Source organism: Harpia harpyja, chromosome W, assembly GCF_026419915.1.
Source record: "Harpia harpyja isolate bHarHar1 chromosome W, bHarHar1 primary haplotype, whole genome shotgun sequence".
In the NCBI taxonomy this organism is placed as follows: Eukaryota; Metazoa; Chordata; class Aves; order Accipitriformes; family Accipitridae; genus Harpia; species Harpia harpyja.
In genome coordinates, this window is record NC_068968.1 from 35,780,101 (window position 1) to 35,787,912 (window position 7,812).

At 42.8% G+C, this 7,812-nt stretch overlaps 1 long non-coding RNA gene across 1 annotated transcript; it reads right to left on the bottom strand.

Annotated features, from left to right (window-relative positions):
- Positions 1–100: 100 nt before the first annotated feature.
- Positions 101–7,137, bottom strand: LOC128136258 (uncharacterized). Its single transcript, XR_008233301.1, has 3 exons — positions 6,804–7,137; positions 4,798–4,953; positions 101–486 (listed from the first exon to the last, which is right to left on the bottom strand). It is a non-coding gene; the product is annotated as an uncharacterized LOC128136258 (long non-coding RNA).
- Between the last annotated feature and the right edge of the window lie 675 nt (positions 7,138–7,812).

The window sequence follows — 7,812 nt, forward strand, 5'->3', positions numbered from 1 at the left end:
GTACTATAATCAACAGTAGACATTATTTTCTACTTAAAGCAGATTATTTTGAGGAAGGGAGAAAACAGTGGAATAGCATTAAGAATTCCTGTGCAGAAGTAATTCAATGTTAAGCATGTCATTTTTCTCTCTCTCAGTTGGATGCCATACCACAGTTTTGGTTATTGGACTGAGAGCAAAATATCCAAGAAGCCCAGGAAGGTTAATCATTGCCAATTTCTAATTTAAACAACCACATTTAAAATGTACTCATGGCGGTAACTATGGAAACCCATAAACATCAGCAATCACTAACTAACTCGGGCATTGCAAAACTGGAAAGAACTGCATCCAAACTACACACAATGCTCATAAAAATTTATTCTGATTCTTTCTAAATGTAACAAAGTTAAATTAACTGTTTTACCTATGAAGATCTTTTAAACTAGGAATGATGCTTGCGCATTCTCTTTTACTGAAGACCTCTTCAACCCAAGACTTCGAGGACTGAAAAGACATTTCAAACATAGTTGTATTCCTGAACTTCAGAACTTAATGCTAAAAATTGCACTAACATCTATATTTCTGTATATGCAGAGCACCTCAGAATGATTCCCATCATGATGTTAGATAAAAGCAAACACCATGAGCTGAAGGTACAGCTCTGAACAGCCCTAGCTCTTTACTCCCAAGCTTTACAGAGTTCCACAGAAATATGAATATTGATATTTATGTCTGCCTCTTTATTAATAAACATGAAAATTATTTAGAGGATCAGCAATACATATAATAGAGGAAATGGTTAGGATGAGTCAGAACTGGAAGGGAGAAAAGAAGGAATTGTTTAAAGGACTGCACATTCCATCTGTCAGAAGACTAGTATGTGGCAATCTTACTAAAACTTGAAATTGGTAAAAAGCGCAAAATTTTCTTTTTACCTAGAGACGATTGATTCCTTCTTTCATTAACAGATTTAAGAATTGATTCTTCCTCATTACATGTTTACTGAACTAGGACTACAGTGAAATACAAGAAACAGGGACCATTTTTTAAAGACCAGGCCTAGCGCTTACAGTGATATCAAGTTTGGTTTTTTTTCTGCTGGCCTCCAGGGACACCATGAAAACTGCCTTGACGAAAGCTGTGCAGCTGAGTGAACTGAACAGTCATTGTGTTACAGAGATTTCTTTCAAAGAATGATACTAGGAGCTTTTGAATATCTTTCTCTTCTGGTCTATCAGAATCAAAATCCCCAAAAGCAATTATATGTTTTTGGATGCTGAACTTGGAAGTCTCTAGGACAGAATTTAAAAAATACTGGAACAGAAGAAAATCTTCTTGCTGTTAATGGGAGCAGCTACCACAACAAAACAGATAATAGACAGATATTTTATTATTAAAAGTAAATACAATTATACTGATTAATATTGTCTTGTGTTCCTCTCTCTCTCTGTTGTCTGTCTGTCTTAGATGCTAAGCTCTCTAGGGACAGGCACAGTAGGGTTCTGGTTTATGATTAGGCATACAAGGCAAACACTAATCAAATAATAAACATTGACTCCTCACTTCTGATATTTACAATTATCCCTGTGCCATATATGTCTAGCTTGTAAAACTGCTTATCATAAGTACTTGTTTCCATGCTTGTTTGCAAAATGTCTCTTTCATATCGTGAATTAGAAAAGAATAAAATTAATGAGAATGTAATTCAACTGATTAAGAATACTGCTGGTAGCATTTTATGGTTGGAGTTCAACAATAATTCTTATAAAAGAGAACACCTCTCACCTGCTGAATGGAATTATTATCCCTAATAAAACAGGTCTGTTTGAGGTGTTTTACTTTAGCTTCACATCCTTAAATATTATCTGCCCCCACATAATCTTTTAGCTAATCATTTGGCTATGGAATGCCAAGAGCTACATAAATGAAATATCAAGATGTCTGAAGGTTTGGATCCAGCTTCCATCAAGACCGATGGGAGTCTTTCCTTTGATTTTAATGTAGTCTGAATCAGGCACCAATGACAAAGATGAAAGAGTTTATTAAAAAGCAGCTTGCTGCTATTATTGTGCATGTATATTCTTCTGGGAACAACTGTGTATTCTTTTTCTAATGAATGAATAACAGCGTGGAAGATCATCAGAGCTGGACAGAGCACAGGCACGCAGGAATATTAATTATGTTAGAAAGAGACTTACTGAAGACAAGGCATAAAAATGCAATCCAGAGAAAAACCTAAGAAGCAATGAAGTGAAATTCATTAATTGAAAGCAGGTACACACTGCTCTCAAAAATCTTTTGGCAGTATTCTCATTAGTAATCAGTATTGTCTCATACTTCCCAAATGACATCATCCTAATTGTTTGAGCTATCAAACAAAACACTGAAACGTTTCTAATATCACAACATCCTGAGACTCTTGATTTTTCTGAAATCCATTACTATTTCCTGTAAATACTTTTCTTGACCTATCAGAACTAGTAAACCAAAAACCTTTTTATGGGATGCCTTGAATAAGAATGAACTTTACTAAACTTTTCCTTAAAAGTACTGTGTATAATGGGATGGTGGGGGGGATAGGTTATCTGGTACATTATAGCTTTTTGGTGTAGTTATTTCAAATCAAAAGATAATTTTGCTCTTCATAGTCCTGAGGGATGGCAATAAACTGTGTTAGCCAAAGTTACAATATCTAGTAAGGGAGATACAGTAAAAAAGTGTTTTCTTGTGTTCAGATGGATTTTTCTGGTTTTTAATTTTTGCCCATTGCCTCTTCTCTCTTTCTATAATAAATCACAGTCTCCAGTTTTCCAATTTCTCTAGCCCAGCATTTGATCCTCTTCTAACTTTTTGCCCATTGTTTCTTTTATTTTGTTGGTTTCAGTTGTGCCATTTTATTGACTCTGAGCTATGATGTCTGCCTACCTCTGCATGTAATCTAAATTTCCCATCCACTTACTCCTGGATGTTTCTCCCATTTCCTGGTCTCTCTGTTTCTAATTGCCCACCTGTAGTGATCCTAATTGGGAGACCATTGTACATTGAGGAGTTAGTGATCCACTGTCCTGGTTTCAGCTGGGATAGAGTTAATTGTCTTCCTAGTAGCCGGTACAGTGCTATGTTTTGGGTTCAGTATGAGAAGAATGTTGATAACACTGATGTTTTCGGTTGTTGCTAAGTAATGTTTAGACTAAGTCAAGGATTTTTCAGCTTCTCATACCCAGCCAACAAGAAGGCTAGAGGGGCACGAGAAGTTGGGAGGGGACACAGCCAGGGCAGCTGACCCAAACTGGCCAAAGGGATATTCCATACCATGTGACGTCATGCCTAGTACATCAACTGGGGGGAGTGGGGGTGGGGGGGATCACCGCTCAGGGACTAACTGGGTGTCGGTCAGTGGGTGGTGAGCAATTGCATTGTGCATCACTTGTATATTCCAATCTTTTTATTATTACTGTTGTCATTTTATTAGTGTTATCATTACTAGTTTCTTCTTTTCTGTTCTATTAAACCGTAATGTAAGATTTACTCACTATATTCCTCTTTTTATTCTATCTTATTAAACAGCTATTTTATTAAGCCATTTGTTGCCAGGCCTTTCTTATTGAGATCCAGAAAGAACCCTGCACTGTCTCTCCCCCTCCAGATGCAGAACACCAGCCAACCCTAATCTTCCTCCTTGGTGCCCATCTCTCCCTCTTCCACCTCCCCCACAGGAAAGCTCTGCTTTCAGACCAAGTAGTCTCTTTCCCCACAGCAAGTCACCCAAGAGCGTGGGGAGGAAGTATTCCCACTGTGAGGTCAAGTACCCAGCAAATCAGAGCAGAAAAGCCTGTTCAGCCCTGGAGCGTACCTCAGGGCCTTCTGAAATGTTAGCTGTTAAACTTAGTAGTGGTTTCACGTAAACAATTTTTTCAAAGATGAGGAGAATGAGAAAATTGTTTTCAGCACCCTGCCAAATATAAGTTTCTGCTTCTTACGTTGCTTCTGTTTCCTCCTTAGAGGAATTGCAATTCTTATACAATAGGACTTAAAAAAAAAAAACAAAAAACATTACAGCTTCAAAAAATAGAACACAGTGCTAGAAATTTTCAACAGGTGATAAACAGCATGTGTATTCTTTTTCTAGATACACCTTTCAAAATAAGACTACTAGTTTGAATTTAATTTTCTCCAACAAGTTATCCTGAGTCAGCATAAAAACTTTCAGCTCAATCTGCCAGTTTCACCAATGTTTATAAGTGAAACTAAAAAAAAAAATAATAATAATAAAAAAAATCTTTTAATAGGACATATCAGACAAACTTATCAGTCACTGTTACCAGGCCCACTCTTAATATGAATCTGAACCTTGTAAGAAATCTGCATACACATATATCCCAGCACATGCAGATGCTCTGGATTTTTGACTGGGACATAACTAGGTACGTATATTCCTCTGATTGAAAGCATTTTCTTAATTCCAAATGTCTCCCACTTCATTCTAAGTTGTGCATCTTCTTTCAGACATGATAAGATTCTCACTCTTCCCTAGAATGAAGACTCAGCATTTATAATCTAATACAAAGACATAAAAAAATCCATTCTGCAAAGCCATACAAATTTTCATGCTGAAAATTCTCACACCCAATTCCCTAATATTCACAAGTATGAAAACGCATGTATGATATGTTTTATAACAGACATTATGGTGGTTCAAAGTCCACATAACTATTGTGTACTCCTTTATCTTGTTATCTCTAGAAATCGGAACTACCAAGATGTTTTCTCCTGAAGTCCTACTGCAGAATATCAATCCTATTTCTACAGACTTACCTTAAGATCAGAGATATCTTGTTTGTTCATTCTTTAAGCTCCTGTTTTCGTATGTCCTATTTTCCCAGTGTTAAGTTGTTACTTCAACAGCAGAGGCTAGCTCAGTTCTTGGAAGCCCATTAGAAACAATGCTTCACCCTTCCTGCTTTTCATATCCTAAACAAATGAAACATATACATGTCAAAATATGACCACATTTATCTATGCAGAACCTTGATTTTATTCAAAATCCAAAAATCTCTTTCCAAAAAGAGATTTTAATAGAATACTACACTTAATTGAAACTTTTACCAAAACAGTGATGGTTTTGTTTCTTTTGTTTCCATGAGGCGCCTGTAAGGGGAATTAAACACCCAGAGTACCCACTCTGTTCCCTATGTTCTGTTAAATAACACCTCCTATCAGGCAAGTACATTAGAGGGTTTTTCATCAGTCATATTGTGGTGGGTTGACCCTAGCTAGATGCCAGGTACCCACCAAAGCCTCTCTATCACTCCCCCCGCCTCAGCTGGACAGGGGAGAGAAAAAAATGACAAAAGGTTTGTGGGTCGAGATAAGGACAGGGAGAGATCACTTGCCAATTACCATCACAGGCAAAACAGACTCAACTTGGGGAAAATTAACTTAATTTATTACCAATCAAATCAGAGTAGGATAATGAGAAATAAAACCAAATCTTAAAACACCTTCTCCCCACCCCTCCCTTCTTCCCAGGCACAACTTCACTCCCAAATTCTCTACTTCCTCCCCCTCAGTGGCACAGGGGGATGGGGAATGGGGGTTGGGGTCAGTTCATCACACATTGTCTCTGCCACTCCTTCCTCCTCAGGGGGAGGACTCCTCACACTCTTCCCCTGCTCCAGTGTGGGGTCCCTCCCACAGGAGACAGTCCACGAACTTCTCCAACATGAGTCCTTCCCACGGGCTACAGTTCTCCATGAACCGCTCCAGCGTGGGTCCCCCATGGGGTCACAAGTCCTGCCAGAAAACCTGCTCCAGCATGGGCTCCTCTCTGCACAGGGCCACAGGTCCTACCAGGAGCCTGATCGAGCGCAGGCTTCCCACGGGGTCACAGCCTCCTTTGGGCACATCCACCTGCTCTGGTGTGGGGTCCTCCATGGGCTGCAGGTGGATATCTGCTCCACCATGGACCTCCCTGGGCTGCAGGGGGACAGCCTGCCTCACCATGGTCTTCCCCACGGGCTGCAGGGGAATCTCTGCTCCGGTGCCTGGAGCATCTCCTCCCCCTCCTTCTTCACTGACCTTGGTGTCTGCAGGGTTGTTTCTCTTACATGTTCTCACTCCTCTCTCCGGCTGCAGTTTCTGTCCCACAGCAACTTTTTTCCCTTTATAAAATGTGTTATCACAGAGGTGCTACTACCATTGCCGATTGGCTCAGCCTTGGCCAGCGGTGGGTTTGTCTTGGAGCTGGCTGGCATTGGCTCTGGCGGACATAGGGGAAGCTTCCAGCAGCTTCTCACAGAAACCACCCCTGTAGCCCCCCCGCTACCAAAACCTTGCCAGGCAAACCCAATACACACATTTAATCAGGCAAGATCTATTTACAGACTCACAGAATGGCTGAGGTTGGAAGGGACCTCTGGAGGTCATCTGGTCCAACACCCCTCATCAAGCATGATCACTGTCCTGGTTTCGGCTGGGATAGAGTTAATTTTCTTCCTAGTAGCTAGTATATTGTTGTTTTGGATTTAGTATGAGAATAATGTTGATAACACACTGATGTTTTAGTTGTTGCTAAGCAGTGTTAGTATACTAAGTCAAGGGTCCACAGGTCCTGCCAGGAGCCTGCTCCAGTGTGGGCTTCCCACCGGGTCACAGCCTCCTTTGGGCATCCACCTGCCTCGGCATGGAGTCTTCCACGGGCTGCAGGTGGGTGTCTGCTCCACCGTTAACCTGGCCGGGGGGCTTCAGCAGTACCCCCGGCAGAGAGAGAACAGAAGCAGCACCTCCCACCGCCCCAACCCTAGCTCCCCTCTCCGCGTTACCTGGTCAGCGCCTCCCTCTGCCGTCCACTCGCCCTGGACTCCGCGGGCTCGCCGCGCCACCTGCCCCCCACGCCACTCTGCTTTCCCCAGAGACTGCTTCCCCCCAGTCCAGGCCGCTTGCCCGGCGGCGCCTCAACCTCCTCCAGCTTCCGCTTCGGGACTGCACGGCTAACGCTCGTCTCTCCACTCCGAGGGGATCTCTCGAGCGCGGCAGGCACAGGACAGCAACAGCAGCGGCTCGCACAAGAGACTCTTGAAGGGCACATGACCCGTTAACGGCTCCGCACATCGCTCAGCCATGAAAGGACCGAGCCAGCAGCTCTATAATACGTATCCACAGAAGGGCGGGCACCACTGGCCGCATGGGGAGAGCCCTACTCTCCACCTTGTCCGCTAGGGAGGGGGTGGAGCCCAGTGCTATACACCCCACCCCCGGTGAGTAACGGGGGACGGGTCGGAAGAGTTTTAGGCGAGCCCCGCAACCTGCTGTTAGCAAGGGCAGGTCGTGAAGCAGAGGGCAAAGCCAAGGTTGCGCTGAGGAAAACACCCCTGTTTCAGCACCTGAAGAATCCCCTTCCTCAGAGGTCTCCCACAAACCAGGAAGGCTCACACTATGAGCAGGGGACAGCTGCACAGAGCCTGCTCTGCCGTAAGCAAGCTCCCCACCAGGAGGAAGCCCCCGTTCACCCACCTGCCAGGGTGCCTCAGTCTCCCCTAGATTAACCAAAGCAATATGCAACTAGCAGCTACAGCACATAGCATTGAATCATAAAATGGTTTGGGTTGGACCTTTAAAGATCATCTAGTCCAATCCCCCTGCCATGGGCAGGGACATCTTTCACTAGATCAGGTTACCCAAAGCCCTGTCCAACCTGACCTTGAACACTTCCAGGGATGGGGTATCCACAACTTCTCTGGGTAAGCTGTTCCAGTGTCTCACCACCCTCATCATAAAAAAATTCTTCTTTATGTCCAATCTAAATCTATCCTCTTTCAGTTTAAAACCCTT